The sequence below is a fragment of the Haematobia irritans genome, chromosome 1 (assembly GCF_050003625.1).
Source record: "Haematobia irritans isolate KBUSLIRL chromosome 1, ASM5000362v1, whole genome shotgun sequence".
In the NCBI taxonomy this organism is placed as follows: Eukaryota; Metazoa; Arthropoda; class Insecta; order Diptera; family Muscidae; genus Haematobia; species Haematobia irritans.
The window spans coordinates 86,872,396-86,888,728 of NC_134397.1; the positions used below are offsets into that span (position 1 = coordinate 86,872,396).

The following is a 16,333-nucleotide window of genomic DNA, read 5'->3' on the forward strand; positions in this document are numbered from 1 at the left end:
GAAAAAGTTGTATGATGATGTTGTTGTTGTAATAGTTTTTAATATAGTTTCATCTATTTTGTTCTATGCTTGTGTAGTTCAACTAGTGTCTAGATCAAGGAACTCTGCGGCAAGGATGGGGTGTTCCAGAGTGATCTAGTGGTGAGACGGTTAGACTTAGCTGGGCAAGCAAAAAAGTGACGAGAGTCATGTGGCCCTTGATTACAGATGGGACACACGTCAGCTACGCTGCTATCAATCACTGATATGTATGAATTGAGGCGGCTGCACTTGCCTGTTCTTAGTTGGGCCAAAACTACCCTGATCTGCCGTGGGAGGTCTCTCTCCTCCGGTTTTTCATATAATGGGATACTATCACATACAAAATATTAATATATACACTATATACGAATTCAATATGCCAAAGTAGCAATTACATCTGCTATCCTATTCCGTTGGAATATATAGGATTTCAGTGTTACGAAATTGCATCATTTTCATCTGTGGGCAATCAAAACTACCATGAACTGAAATACAATATTTTGAGACACAATTCTTATGGACAAGGAACTTAATTAGAAAAATATTTAAATAGAACATATCTGGTGCATGTGTTTTTGATAATTAATCACTTTGCGAATTCGTTAAAATATATTTTTAGTATTTTAGTTAGTTTATTAGTACTGTTTTAATGAAATCATATATAACTACGTAAGAATATAAATATTTAATCCTATTTGCATAGAATTTCAAATCTGGTCTTCGTTGAACGATATCTAAAACAAATACTAACTTGGTATAGCTGCCAATAATAATTTTTTCTTTCCTATATGTTCAGAAAGTGCAAATTACATATCCTGTCTTTATCGGATATGTCATCAACCTTACACTTCAACTTTTCACACCAGTTCTTGAGCACATTCCCATCGTTGGGAAATTTATATAAATGTACAAAATTGTTGCATTTAAAATAACACTTTTTAGAAAACATCGTTAAACTTTATATTGTTAAACTTTATACTGGTGAACTTTTAGCGTCTTTTCATTCCCTTTCAATGTACCTTTATTTCGAATTTCGATATAACGGTTAACCAAAGTGGAACAAAAACTAAAAGTGTCCATACACTTATCAGCAATCAAAAAAATATTGCAAGCATAACAGTCAACGTAGAATCAACTAACCAATGCAAGATTACTTGCTCCATCGGTGAAAAAATCATTTTGAAGCCAATATCCACAACGTTTATGGTATAGTGTAGCAATCACTCATAGAAAAATGTTTGCTAAAAACAGCAGTCGATGTCTGCTGTTATATTTTTGTACTTCATGGCCTAATAAACAACAAATTATAAACTTTTTTAGGTTATACATTTTCCCCAAGGCATATTTAAGAAACAAAAGTAGTTTTTGGTATAGTTTTCACTTTAATATACTTACGAGCTCATAAATACGATCAGCAAACATTTTGTTTGCTGTTATGCCTCAATTCGATAAATATTACGATTTTTGGTCAAATACTATAGATATTCTTAAAATATTGTTTTAATTATATTAGGGTAGCTCCTACGTTCACATTTTTATTCGTTTCAGCCAAAATAAAACATGTTTTAGTGTAATCGAGCTTAAAAAATAGCAGGAAATGTTTGCTATTCCAGCAAACAGTGACTGCTGTCCCTTTTTTAGCAGACTTACTGCTGTTTTAGCACACTTTTCTGCTGTCCCTACTAACAAATTTCTTTGTGTGATTGATTTCCCTGTTTTCACTATATCTGAAACAGCAAGTAATTTAGTTAAACAAGCATACATTATGTGACAAGTGAACATACCAACCACTCTACATAAAAATATAGTTTCCTATTCAAAGTCGCACACCTGTAGAATTTATTTGAAATAAATACACATTTAAAAGTATTTTTTAATTATATACAAATTTAGTTTTTTTTCACAATCATTTTAATTTATTTATGTATCATTGTGATATACGTTACGAAAAAGTCAATACAACTTGAAAAAATATGCGTTACGTTTCAACAATGTTATACAACCAGGTTGCACGGACATATTTCCTACATATTTTGTTCAACTAGTTGTCGAAAATCAAGAATACAACCCTTCATTAATATTTCATTCAATTGTATATATTGGAACGTAATAAACCTGGTTCATCCAATTGTGAGCAACATCTGTGTGGCCAAAAATATCCCTACTGGAAAAATGGATTTGCATCATCTTTAAAATGAACGTCTTTGATTTAACTCAACAATCTCTTTGGAAATAAAATTAACTTCTCGCTACAACTGTTGGCAAAGCAGATCAGTGTCATCGCTAATCAGCTGTTTCGTATCCTTCTTTTACTCCTATTTATTTCTATTTATCTTTAAATTGTTTTATGTAAGTGGTGACAACATTTAAGATGTATTTACAATTGACCTTTTCGCTCAATATATAAATTGTTTTGTAAATGTTGGTATTAGTTTGGTTTCTGTCGTCCTAGATGTAAGATGTCCAACAAAATGTAAGGATGTAAAAAGTACTTGTAATATATCAAATAAGTGATCAATATTTTTTGTAGAGAATAAATTACTCAAATCATTCAATACGACGGAGTTTTTTAATTCATTTTGAGGACGACATCTTTATTCTATTTTGGATTAATTGGCGATTTAACAATAAAATTTGTCTGGTACTGTCTTCATTGTTCGTGACGTCATTAGATTGCAACTTAATTGTCAATCGAGCAAGTTTTGAAGATTGAGGTAGTTGATTTGTGCGAAGCTAATTCATTTATTGCCTGCACAAATACATGTCACAGTCACCAAGGACAAGCAAACGATCTAACAAAGGTGTGCCACCAAAACGATTTGTAGAAATGGAGTTCCAAGGTAAAGTTAACCCAAGCGGTGCGTCGACGTCCAAGTGCAACATCGTCTTCTAATGCCCCATCGCACGCAATTACACCACAGCGTAGCTCACCTGCACCGCTTCCTACTCCGGCGAGTGGAAGTAAGACACAGCAATCTTCCCAGCCTGATGTGTGTCGCATAGTTGCTGAATTGCAAAGGGAAATGATGCAGCAGCTGGGTGCGGTGAATAAAAATTTACAGAATTTAATCACAGCTCAGAAAGAAGAAAATATAGCCAACATTCAAGCTTTGAAACAGGAATTAAGATTGGTGTCACAACGTGTAGAACGCAATGAAATAGTGAATGCCACTACTAATGATACGGTTGCTACTAATGAGGTTATGTCGGATGTGAACCAGAATAATGGTGAGTCCCTTACTAATATTTCTTCCCATAGCCAGAGTTCCACTTTCGCTAAAGCAAAAAAAAAATATACCCACTTCCTAAATTCAGTGGATTGCCAGAGGAGTGGCCGGCCTTTAAAGAAGAATTTCAGGAAACTACTGACGAGTTCGACTACAGCCCTTTGCAGAACATAATTCGCATTCGCGAGGCTCTTCACGGCAGCGCAAAGGAAACTGTAGAAGCATTGTTGTCAAGTTCTGCAAACGTTCTAGTAATAATAAAAATTTTAGGTGAGACATTCGGTCGCCCTGAGCAGCTAATAAGAAGTCAACTGAATAAAATTAATTCGCTTCCGTATGCCCCAGAAGGAAATTTGGATTTATTGGTGGAATTCGCTACAAAGGTTACAAATATGGTACGGTTTTTGGAAACAGCTGGTGGCGTACATCACTTGAATAATCCCACGTTGCTCAGTGAGTTGGTTTCCAAGCTACCACCGACTAAGCAGATGCAATGGGCTGAAAACCGTCTCAACCAATTATGGGACCTCTTCCAGAAGATAGATTGAGAGCTTACGTTCGACCGTTTTCGTACACGGGAGTGGACTACTTCTGTCCCGTGCTAGTAGCCGTCCGCCGTAGTCAAGAGAAACGCTGGGTAGCGCTATTTACGTGCTTGACGACTCGAGCCGTTCATATCGAACTTTCCACCGATTTGTCTAGTGATGCGTGTCTGCTCTGTATTAGAAATTTTATAAACCGCCGTGGAGTCCCCATCCAGATCAGAAGTGACAATGGCACAAATTTTGTGGGAATCTACAAGGAGCTGGGTAATGAACAAAATTTTTTGGACTTCGAAAAAATTGATCGTGGATTGAGACCGTTGGGTATCCGGTGGAAATATAATACCCCTTCTGATCCGAGCGCTGGTGGCTCCTGGAAGCGTCTCGTTCAATCGATAAAAAGGGCATTGTATGCCACGTTAAAAGAGAAAACGCCTCGCCCAGAAACATTATACAGCCTTTTAGTGGAATGTGAAAACATCGTTAATTCCTTTAACCCATTTACCGGTCACTCCAGAGGAATCCGAACCCATAACACCAAATCATTTTTTGATAGGTGGACCCAACTCGACGCAAACACCAGCTCCGTTTGATCCCCGATTTTGTTCTTTGAGGAAACAATGGCGTATTTTACAAAACCTAAAGAATTGTCTATGGAATCGTTGGATTACGGAGTACCTTCCGGAGCTTACCCGGAGAACAAAGTGGTGTCTCCCTGCTAAACCGTTGTCAGAGGGTACTTTAGTATTAATATGCGAAACAGATCAATCAAGATCGAAATGGAAAAGAGGACGAGTGGTAAAGCTGTTTTTGGGTAAGGATGGCGTCGCAAGATCAGCCGTTGTTAGTACCGCCAATGGTTGTTTACGACGTCCTGTTTCGAAACTTGCGGTCTTGGATGTTCAGGAGTGTGGTGAAGTGAACCACACGGGGCCCATTCACGGGGGTGGGGATGTTGGCAAAGCAGATCAGTGTCATCGCTGTTTCGTATCCTTCTTTTACTCCTATTTATTTGTTTTATGTAAGTGGTGACAACATTTAAGATGTATTTACAATTGACCTTTTCGCTCAATATATAAATTGTTTTGTAAATGTTGGTATTAGTTTGGTTTCTGTCGTCCTAGATGTAAGATGTCCAACAAAATGTGAGGATCTAAAAAGTACTTGTAATATATCAAATAAGTGATCAATATATTTTGTAGAGAATAAATTACTCAAATCATTCAATACGACGGAGTTTTTTAATTCATTTTGAGGACGACAAGAACAAAAGCGACTTCTATACACAAAAATTATCCCTACTGGAAAAATGAATTTGTCTCATCTTTATAATGAACATTTTTGCGCACGAAGAAATTGGTCAGAAATGTACAGCCTATTTCTGCTATCCGAATTCTAGTCTTCGTTCGCATACAAAACGAAAAACAGCTTATTTTGGTTTCTCTAAGGGGTGTCTAAACGAAAATCGAAACGAAAGTCAATGCGAACGAAGACGTAACGTAAGATCTAAAATTGGGTTTCTCTAACTCGATTCGTTCGCATTTTGACGAACTGAAATGTCAAAACCACTCACTTGGTAAAGACCTTTCGTTTTGTGGAAAAAGGCATTTATAAATAGGAAAAACTTAATAATTGATAAATTGATTAAAGCTTTTATTGTAAATATGTGATAAAAGTTAATTATATCGATCTATTTTTTTCTTTATAACCGCCATAGAGACCGTTTAAGGGAAAGTCTTACACGAACGAACACATACATTTCGAACGAAATACACATTAAAAGGAGAACTGAACTGTAATTCTTGTAGAAATATGGAAATACAAATCCTTATCTATCTCTCTACGCGGGCTAATTTGTTAAAAAATCAGAAGCGGGAAAAGTTTGCCAAGAGAACGGCGATGCCAGATTGAATTTTATGGAAAATAATTTTTAAAATGTATGGATATTTTTCAGGAAATTTAAATAAATCTGGTAGTGCTAACATTTGACAGTAACGTAAGCCATGCGAACCCAAATCTAGACGAAATCCGTTACCATAAAAAAACTAACAGCCTATTTCTGATATCCGAACGAAAGCAATTGCGAACGAACGGCAGTCACTCACTTTCGTCTAGATTTGGGTTTCTCTATCTTCCTTTCATTCGTTCGCATGGCTTACGTTACTAGCATTACCAGATCTCAATTATTTCATTCATTCATACTTTATTTGTAATTTCAAAGCCCCATGGCTAATTGTAACAAAATTACACAGACTACAATACAGTCTACTAAAAAATACACAAATTCAAAACAGAATTGCAGAATTCTTAATATATACCCTAAATTCTTTAAAGTAGACATGTATATAGCCCTAAGAATACAAAGCATTTCGCTATACCACTAAGAAATTGATAATCCAACACAAAAATAGCAAATATCTTTATCTTACCCTAAACCCATAACAATAGCAATAATATATGTAGTAACAAATTTCAATATACCAATAAATATTGCCACCAGAGTCCCCAACTAACCGCAAACAATAATCACAAAACTAACCAAAAATAGTTACTAAAAATACCCACGCGTCAAAAGCTCTCAGAACCAAAGTGTTGCAATAGCCTTCTACGGTACACCGAATCCGAGGCACCAAACATCCTCAAGGCGTCAGGAAGGACATTAAAAGCCCGCGCAACTCTCACCTCAAAAGATCTCTCAACCAGCCCATTTTCGACCCATGGTACGACCAATTGATTGCTCCGCGAGGAATGTGTGAACACAAATGACTGCGTCAAAAACGAAGGGCACTGATTCCTCCATACCCTATAAAACAGCATCAGACTACGAATAGATACGAGACTGTGGAACGAACACCACACAAAGCGCTCAACAAATGGTGCTATATGAGAAAATCGATTGACCCCATAAATAAACCTTACCGCATTATTGAACGCAACCTGGACCCTATTTAAGTTATAACCAGCACAACCTGCATAAACCTCCATACCATACAAGATCACCGACATCACCAACACATGAACCAATTTAATCCGTACATCCCGCGGCAACATCAAATCGTAATTATAGAGCCGACGGAGGGTGAATTTGACACGCGATACGATCCAATCCACATGCTCAGCGAAACTAAGCCTGTCATCTACAACAACAATTTCCTGAAAAAGGCCCATACATTTTAAAAATGATTTTCCATAAAATTCAATCTGGCATCGCCGTTCATTTGGCAAACATTTCCCGCTTTTGATATTTGGTTTCAATAATATTTTTTTAACAAATTAGACCGCGTAGAGAGATAAGGATTTGTATTTCCATATTTCTACAATAATTACAGTTCAATTGTCCTTTTAATGAGTGTTTCATTCGAAATGTATGTGTTTGCTCGTGTTAGACTTTCCCTTAAACAGTCTCTATGGCGGTTATAAAGAAAAAATAGATCGATATAATAAACTTTTATCACATATTTACAATAAAAGCTTTAATCAATTTATCAATTATTAAGTTTTTCCTATTTATAAATGCCTTTTTCCACAAAATGAAAGGTCTTTACCAAGTGAGTGGTTTTTGACATTTCAGTTCGTCAAAATGCGAACGAATCGAGTTAGAGAAACCCAATTTTAGAGTTTACGTTACGTCTTCGTTCGCATTGACTTTCGTTTCGATTTTCGTTTAGATACCCCTTAGAGAAACCAAAATCAGCTGTTTTTCGTTTTGTATGCGAACGAAGACTAGAATTCGGATAGCAGAAATAGGCTGTAAATTTACTCAAAAACTCCAATCGCAACAATTCACTCTACAATTTGTTTAAAAAAACTTTGTCCAATCTTCTCCTTGGAGATGTCGCCTGTTCAAAAGCTCAAATATAAAAAGAATGCTACCTCAACGTACCTTACTTTCGATCCTCGCTTTTCGGAGTCTGAAATTCTGTCATGTGAAGTTTTCCAGATAACAACCCTGGATTCACACATTCTTTTGACACTTTACACCATATTGCATATGCAAAATAAGATTTTAATCTACAGATCGTACAATAAGTAATGATACCCATCAAAATAAATAAATAAAAAAGCAAACGTCACAGTGTATAAAATAAAATGTCGTCCGGAGTGTCTTACTGTAACTGGTTCGTCGGTACAAGTTCCGTTTCAAAATTGCCTAAATCATACAGCTAATATTTAAATATAGTCTTACATATAAAGGGTGATTCTTTTGAGGTTAGGATTTTCATGCATTAGTATTTGACAGATCACGTGGGATTTCAGACATGGTGTCAAAGAGAAAGATGCTCAGTATGCTTTGACATTTCATCATGAATAGACTTACTAAGGAGCAACGCTTGCAAATCATTGAATTTTATTACCAAAATCAGTGTTCGGTTCGAAATGTGTTTCGCGCTTAACGTCCGATTTATGGTCTACATAATCGACCAAGTAAATAAGCAAAATTGCCGCATTTGGAGTGAAGAGCAACCAGAAGCCGTTCAAGAACTGCCCATGCATCCCGAAAAATGCACTGTTTGGTGTGGTTTGTACGCTGGTGGAATCATTGGACCGTATTTTTTCAAAGATGCTGTTGGACGCAACGTTACGGTGAATGGCGATCGCTATCGTTCGATGCTAACAAACTTTTTGTTGCCAAAAATGGAAGAACTGAACTTGGTTGACATGTGGTTTCAACAAGATGGCGCTACATGCCACACAGCTCGCGATTCTATGGCCATTTTGAGGGAAAACTTCGGAGAACAATTCATCTCAAGAAATGGACCGGTAAGTTGGCCACCTAGATCATGCGATTTGACGCCTTTAGACTATTTTTTGTGGGGCTACGTCAAGTCTAAAGTCTACAGAAATAAGCCAGCAACTATTCCAGCTTTGGAAGACAACATTTCCGAAGAAATTCGGGCTATTCCGGCCGAAATGCTCGAAAAAGTTGCCCAAAATTGGACTTTCCGAATGGACCACCTAAGACGCAGCCGCGGTCAACATTTAAATGAAATTATCTTCAAAAAGTAAATGTCATGGACCAATCTAACGTTTCAAATAAAGAACCGATGAGATTTTGCAAATTTTATGCGTTTTTTAAAAAAAAAAAGTTATCAAGCTCTTAACAAATCACCCTTTAGTAGAGTGTCAAAGTAGTGACGCGTAGAGAAGTAATATGATCACTTCAAACATGTTTCAAGAACAAAATGTTATTTTTGGACTGGGAACACAAAAATGTAGTTTTTTCTACAAACACATACAGGGTTGGCAAAATCTGAAAATTTTTTAACGAATATGTTCCCATTTCTACATAGTGTTGCAGAAATAATGGTAAACAAAACTTTGAACTAAAATTCGAGCGAAAGAGATTGAATTAAACTAAATTTGAATTGAACTAAAATTGCTGAAATCATGCACTCTAAGGTAGTGATCGAGATGGAGTAGCAGTATGCATCAGTTCTAACCTAGATTTTCAGTATTCAATGTTACAACACACAAAAAAAAATTATTTTAATCACGAAAATCGCGGATTCAATCATTTTTTTAATTGAAATGTCTTCAATCACGAAAATGATAATAACAATCACCCATTTTGATTGAAAACCAACACGATTTTCATTAAAAATTTAATTGACTTTTATCAATTTATTGTGTGATTGAATCAATTCAAAAAATGATTGGTTCTTGACAACAAATTCAATCCATGCTTTAATTGAATCCATTGAAATTTTAATTAATTTGGAGATAAAAACCAATCAACTATTTGATTGATTCAATTAAATAATTAGTTGATATTGACAATAAATTTCAATCAAAAGGGCTGTTTTCTTTTTGCACTGGATACCCTAAGCAGTCATGGACTAAAAGAAAACAGAGTACTCGTTTATCCAGGACATATCCAAAAAATATGCAACACTGTCATCAGCTGTTTAAAAACAATCACATAGACCAAGGAAGGTATAGACAACGAAAGTGAATTCACAGTGCTGTAGTTTGTCTGCACACCGTAGATGGCTCTTTTTCGTCTGCAATTGAGTGATTTTTAAATTTGGCTTTAATTTGTTTTCTTTCGTTTGTTCTTTTGATGAAACACCAAATATTGGAAAAACTGTAAAATTCTATACATCCACATCTTTTTTGTAATGCAAATTGACTGATTTGTACGGTAATTCTCGTTTTCCAAAAAGAAATTGAGTCACTTGACTGCGCAATTGAGTGGAATGACTGCGCACTGCAAATAAACAACACCATGGTGAATTATCAAGGTATGTCTCTATTTTAATTGGTCTATGACAATCACAGAAAACAAATGAATCTTAAATTTTTAATGTATGAAATGCTCAAATAGTTATAAATATGTACTGCTGCGATTATTCATGACACTGTATCACTTTGAATTTCATGATATTCGATAAATTAGTCACAATAAACTGCTATTGTGAATCTAAAAAGCGTCACTTTATCAAAATGCAATCTGGTAACACCGACTAGCACTGATGAGATGTTCTGGATAGCCCATACAAATGCTGCATACAGTGTTAAAAGAAAACAGTCCTAAAATTTAATATATTGCGCTCCCAAAATCTTATTTAATTTGGTTTGAAATAAAAGAAAATATGCGTTTCTTATAAAAATATTCAATACAATAAATGTATAATACAATAAATGTATAGAATTATGCTAAAGAAAAGAAGTTGGTTCTTGTTACTTGTGTGTTTTGTTCTAACATAACGTACACATACAATTACGATTACTAACAGCTAAAGGAGGGTATTAAGTCCGAGTTTAGCCGCTAAAATCGCCGGTACTCTGTTCGGGTTTCGAGTTGAAACTCCATACAAAATAAAAAAAATGCGAAAAACTATGAAAAATAAACTATATAAATCATTATCTTCCTTATCATAATAACCATGTCAACATGTTCTTTCTAATATGTATATGCGCCTAGATTTCCAATAAATCAGCAGTCATAAAGCTAAATTAGTTTTTTTTAAGTAAACATAGTTAGAAATTATTTTTGTTCAATTGAAGTTATTTTTGTTAAACATTAAGGTGGTCATGCGCGCGTACGTTATATGATATTGTCAAAAAAAGTTAAAATGTGGGAATAACTATTGTTTGAGTTACACGACAAAAGTAACGTATGCATATGACGCATAAAGTTGACGAACTTTTAATTGCATCGGGTGCGTTGATAACATTAAACAAAATGTAAACAAATCAAGAAACGAAAAACAATCTAAAATATGGACGAGGAATTATTGATTGAAGTTAAAAAATACAAAGTCCTATACCTTAAAAAGTGCGTGGAATATAAAAACATAATAAAAAGCGCAGAGGCAATGATGTAATCAGCAAATTCAATGGTGTTCCGACGCATGGTGTGTAACTCAATTGAAGAATCGTAATCGTCAACGCATTCGAATACAACGTATGAACCAATGGCCGCATGGTATGTAATTCCACCTTTACCTGCATAGAATATCCCCAATAAACACAGGATGAGCGTTTTTCAAATGCAACACCTCTTCAGTTTGAGGGTAAATATCATTTTCAACATAAATTCAACTTGACTTGAAAAAGCTCATCTTCAATTCATCTTCAAATTGTTTGCGAATTACAACCAATTTGGCAAAATGTTGACGTAAACTTTGAAAATGTGTTGAAGATAATTGGAGAAAACTTTGACAAAACACTACCCTGAAATGCAACGAAAAAACCACATGGTTTTCAATACTACTTTGGACAACAAAGTTCGTGGAAGAAATACAAAAATGTGGAAATTTTTTAATAATCAATTGAAATTGCTTATAATAATTGGTAAGTAAAACTAAAACACGAAATGAAAACTTTAAGGAAGTCACTAAACTCAAATCTCTTTGCAGACAACTAAAATATTTGGATGCTGATTTTTGGACACATTAAGAGGCTGGCCGATGAAAAATGGTAGTGGCTTATCGAGAAGAGAAAGTTTCCATAAATCAAAGTGCAACCAAAAAAACTTGGTATTTATGCTTTTCCATATCAACAACTACTGGATGATAATTCGCATCACATCGATAGTTTAATTTATATCGCATCATCGGTTTAATTTGTTATTTTGTGAATTGAAATTGCTGGAAATTTATTCCAATTATCTGGCCATCAAGTTCCTGAAAATTGCCAGTATTTTAATAACAACAATTTTGTAATACCAACGTTCTTGAGGAAATCACGAAGTACCTGGTCAGTTGGAAGAAATACAAATTGGTAAGTCAAAATAAAAAGTGAAATGAAAACATAATGGAAATCACAAAACTCGATTGTTTTGCAGAAAACTAAAATCATTGAATGGTATATTCTTGGAAGATGTTGGCCGATGAAAAACCGATGAAGGAAACAACAAAGAAAAGTTTTCAGAAAACTTACAAAGTGCAACCAACTAAAACAAAGTGCAACAATTCCTATATCGAGAACTTCTGGATGAAAATGTGCATCATCGGTTTAATTTGTTATTTTGTGAATTGAAATTGCTGGAAATTTATTCCAATTATCTGGTCATCAAGTTCCTGAAAATTGCCAGTATTTTAATAACAACAATTTTGTAACACCAACGTTCTTGAGGAAATCACGAAGTACGTGGTCAGTTGGAAGAAATACAAATTGGTAAGTCAAAATAAAAAGTGAAATGAAAACATAATGGAAATCACAAAACTCGATTGTTTTGCAGAAAACTAAAATCATTGAATGGTATATTCTTGGAAGATGTTGGCCGATGAAAAACCGATGAAGGAAACAACAAAGAAAAGTTTTCAGAAAACTTACAAAGTGCAACCAATTAAAACAAAGTGCAACAATTCCTATATCAAGAACTTCTGGATGAAAATGTGCATTACATCAATTTACATCCCGTCATCAGTTTGATATTTTGTGATTTCCTCTTGCTGGAATCTATTCTAACACACAAGCCAGCAAGTTCCTCGATAGTAATTATTTCAAATTGCCAGCATATTAATGACACCAACATTATGGAGGAAATGGAATTATACATGTAAAAATGTTTAAGATATTTAAAGTTGTATTCATAGTTTTATTTATTAATACGTTTAATAAGATAATTACATTTTGATTGGTATAATATTATTATTTTCATATATTATTAATGTTATTTTTAAGATTATTATATTTGTTAACGAAAAAATAATAAAATAAAACAAAATCCCTAGAAATTTAGTATTGACTTTCAGTTAGAACTAGGATTGACTTTCATACAAATTGTGGTTTGAAAGTATTCGCAACAATGCTAGTTTTTTATTTTTCTCACATTGAAAACTGTTTGAGAAATTATTGAGTAGCGATGCATTTCAATTTGAGGATTACAATTGAGAAATTATTGCTATTGTGTTGAATTTTACTGTTGAGGGTAATGTCTGTTTTTTGTTGAGAACGCGATTTTCTCAACAATTTCTCAACTTGAATATTACCCTAATCCTTTGAAAAAATGTTTGAAAAATTATTGAATTTTAGTATTTTTCAAACGTTTGTGTTTATTGGGTCAAGTTGAATTCTTACTTCCAGGTTGAAGATTTATAATTTTCTTTTTCCGTTGTAGTCTTTTAGTATCACACCCTCAAAAAATACAGGAAGCATGTATATTATTGGATACTGCCGAAACATTAATATGTTTGTTTTATATGAACATATTGTATGTTTGGAAGCATTTTGAGCCCAAACATATTATATGCTTGGAAGAATTTTCCCCAAAGAAGATTGTGCTCATTCCCTCACACAATTTTCATTTCCACGAAATTTTTTAGTTCTTGGCACCTTTTTCTGTAATACAAATAATGTTGAAGAAATTATTCAATTTTATAAATTTTTTAAATTTTACCTTTCTCCTGGACGGAAAATCGAACCGAGGACCATACAGTTTGTAAGCCATCACACACTAGAGGTGTGCGCGTGACACGAAGTTTTCGTGACACGCGTGATTCACGCGTGAGTCACGTGATTCGTGAATGAAATTTTGACCAAATCACGTGAATGTGCGTGAATGGGACTGAACAAAAATGTGTCGTGCGTGATCGTGCGTGAACATCAAATTCTGTTCGTGAATGTGCGTGAGTAAATTTTTTTCAAAATCACGCCCACGACAAAATTCACGTTCACGAAAAAATTCACATTCACGAAAAATTCACGCTCACGACAAAATTCACGCTCACGAAGAAATTCACATTCACGAAAACTTCACACTCACGATGACATACACGTTCACGAAAAATTCATTCTCACGAGAAAATTCACGTTCACGAAGAAACTCACATTCACGAAAAATTCACGCTCAAGATGAAATTCACGTTCACGAAAAAATTCACATTCACGAATTAATTCAGCCTCACGAGAAATGACACGTTCACGAACCTATTTACGCTCACGACAAATTTTATATTTACAAAAATGTCTTGCTCACGATAAAAAGTATGTATGGAATATCAGAAATACTAAAAATTAGAAATTGTATTGGACTTCATACTAGATTTTATTAAAAACAACATTTTCATTATTCATGTTTCGCAGCTAAAATGTATTTTTTAATAATTAGCTTTAAAAAGTAAGATTTACTCAAGTATATTTTACTAAAATTTTTAAACATGTACACAGTCTTACACAAGTTTACATACCCCTGAGTTTTTAACCTACTAACCAAACATCTTTCTTGTTGTTTTTTATAAACCACACCAAAAAAATTCTGAATAATGTGTTGGGGTATAACTGACGTCGTCATTCCGGTTGTAACACATTGAAATACTGCTCTCATACAGAATAATATTCTGGGTCGTGGTGAAACTCGATCTAGCGATGCCGGTCCGCATGTTGAAACCAAATTTCCGAACGATACAAGCTATCGATATAAAACTTGGTATAAGTAGTTGTTATTTATGTAGGTGGATGGTATTACAAATGGTCCCCCATATTTGGCTTCCGGAAGAGCAAATTTCCATATGGGTCCTTAGTTATATATAGCTCCCATTTTAACCGCACTAGTAATATGATCTGCTTTGAATGGTATGATTTAGGGAAAATGCAACAACACACACAATTTAACGTAACTTTGGGCCTGGTTTACTTGCTAGATATGTCGAGGACAACCATTCGGACGAAAGATAGTTTTCTATGCATTCAAGACATTTTCTGCAGCAAAAAAAGCCATATCTATCGCTATTCTTTATAACGAAGTCAATTGTTTCATAGTATTATAATTTCATGTATTATATGATCTTTGACTACATTTTTAAACATAAGCAGCATTTTATTTTTAGATATTGCCACAGATTAGATATCAATCACAGAATTAATAAGAAACAAGAAGCCTTATTTGATTAAACAATAATTGATTTCTTCCAGCACTTTCAATGAATTACTTAATTGGTTGTGGTCGAAACTTAATTTTTTAATTGAGGCAATAATTATTTATTGTATTTTTTATTTATTTATAATTATTGGTTTCTTCGATGAAGGTAACTTTACAAGAGTTTACACTTTCTTATGTGCTTTCTGATTATATTATAGTTGGATTTTTTCTTTACACGAAAAAATATCAGTAAAATATTTCCAATTGAAAAGTTGATTGGAATTGAAAATGTAATCAATTAATTAATTAACTTATAAAATTAACTTGTTAATCAAAATAAATAATAAAGCCAACTAAGATAATGATTGAACATTTTTACATTTTTAAATTGAAAACATACTTCCAAATATAAAATTAACAATTTTCGGAAATAATTGGTTTCATTGGTTCATTAAATTTTGGATTAGATCTGAAAAAATAATTCTATATAGTATAATTATAATATATGTAATTATAATATATTAAAAAATAAAATAAGTAAACAATAACACTATAAATCATTGATTGCCTCAATTAAAAATTAATTAAGTTTTTCGGACAAAATCAATTCAAATTTTAATTGAGTTTATATTTTGATTTGATTAAAATGTTAATTGTATCTGTTAATTTTTTAATTGAGTACGTTTTCAACTTCAGATTTTTAATTAGAAATATTTTGGCGAATTTGTGTGGGTAGCTCATTTGTATCACAAGCGAGAGTGAGTAAGTTTTTAAGTTTTGTAAGTATAATAGTCGTGAACGAGCGTGAGTTGATTTTACATCGTGAGCGTGCGTGAATAGTTTTTATGAATCGTGAATGTGCGTGAGTTGCATTTTACATCGTGAGCGTGCGTGAATAGTTTTTATGAATCGTGGGTATGCGTGAGTAAGTTTCGTATGTCGTGAACGTGCGTGAGTTGCATTTTACATCGTGAGCGTGCGTGAATAGTTTTTTTATGAATCGTGGGTGTGTGGAAGTACGTTTCATTGTTCGTGAACGTGCGTGAGTAGTTTTTTTCGAATCGTGAGTGTGCGTGAATAAGTTTGTTGTTCGTGAACGTGCGTGAGTAGTTTTTTCGAATCGTGAGTGTGCGTGAATAAGTTTGTTGTTCGTGAGTTGATATTTCCCGTCGTGAGCGTGCGGTAGTCACTATTCTGCAATCGTGAGTGTTTATCTTTGCAGGTTTTTGGTTCGT

At 34.0% G+C, this 16,333-nt stretch overlaps 1 long non-coding RNA gene across 1 annotated transcript; it reads left to right on the top strand.

Annotated features, from left to right (window-relative positions):
- Positions 1 to 11,261: 11,261 nt before the first annotated feature.
- LOC142239855 (uncharacterized) lies at positions 11,262 to 12,979 on the top strand. The gene is made up of 4 exons (XR_012723125.1): positions 11,262 to 11,587; positions 11,653 to 12,016; positions 12,081 to 12,412; positions 12,477 to 12,979. It is a non-coding gene; the product is annotated as an uncharacterized LOC142239855 (long non-coding RNA).
- Positions 12,980 to 16,333: the final 3,354 nt, after the last annotated feature.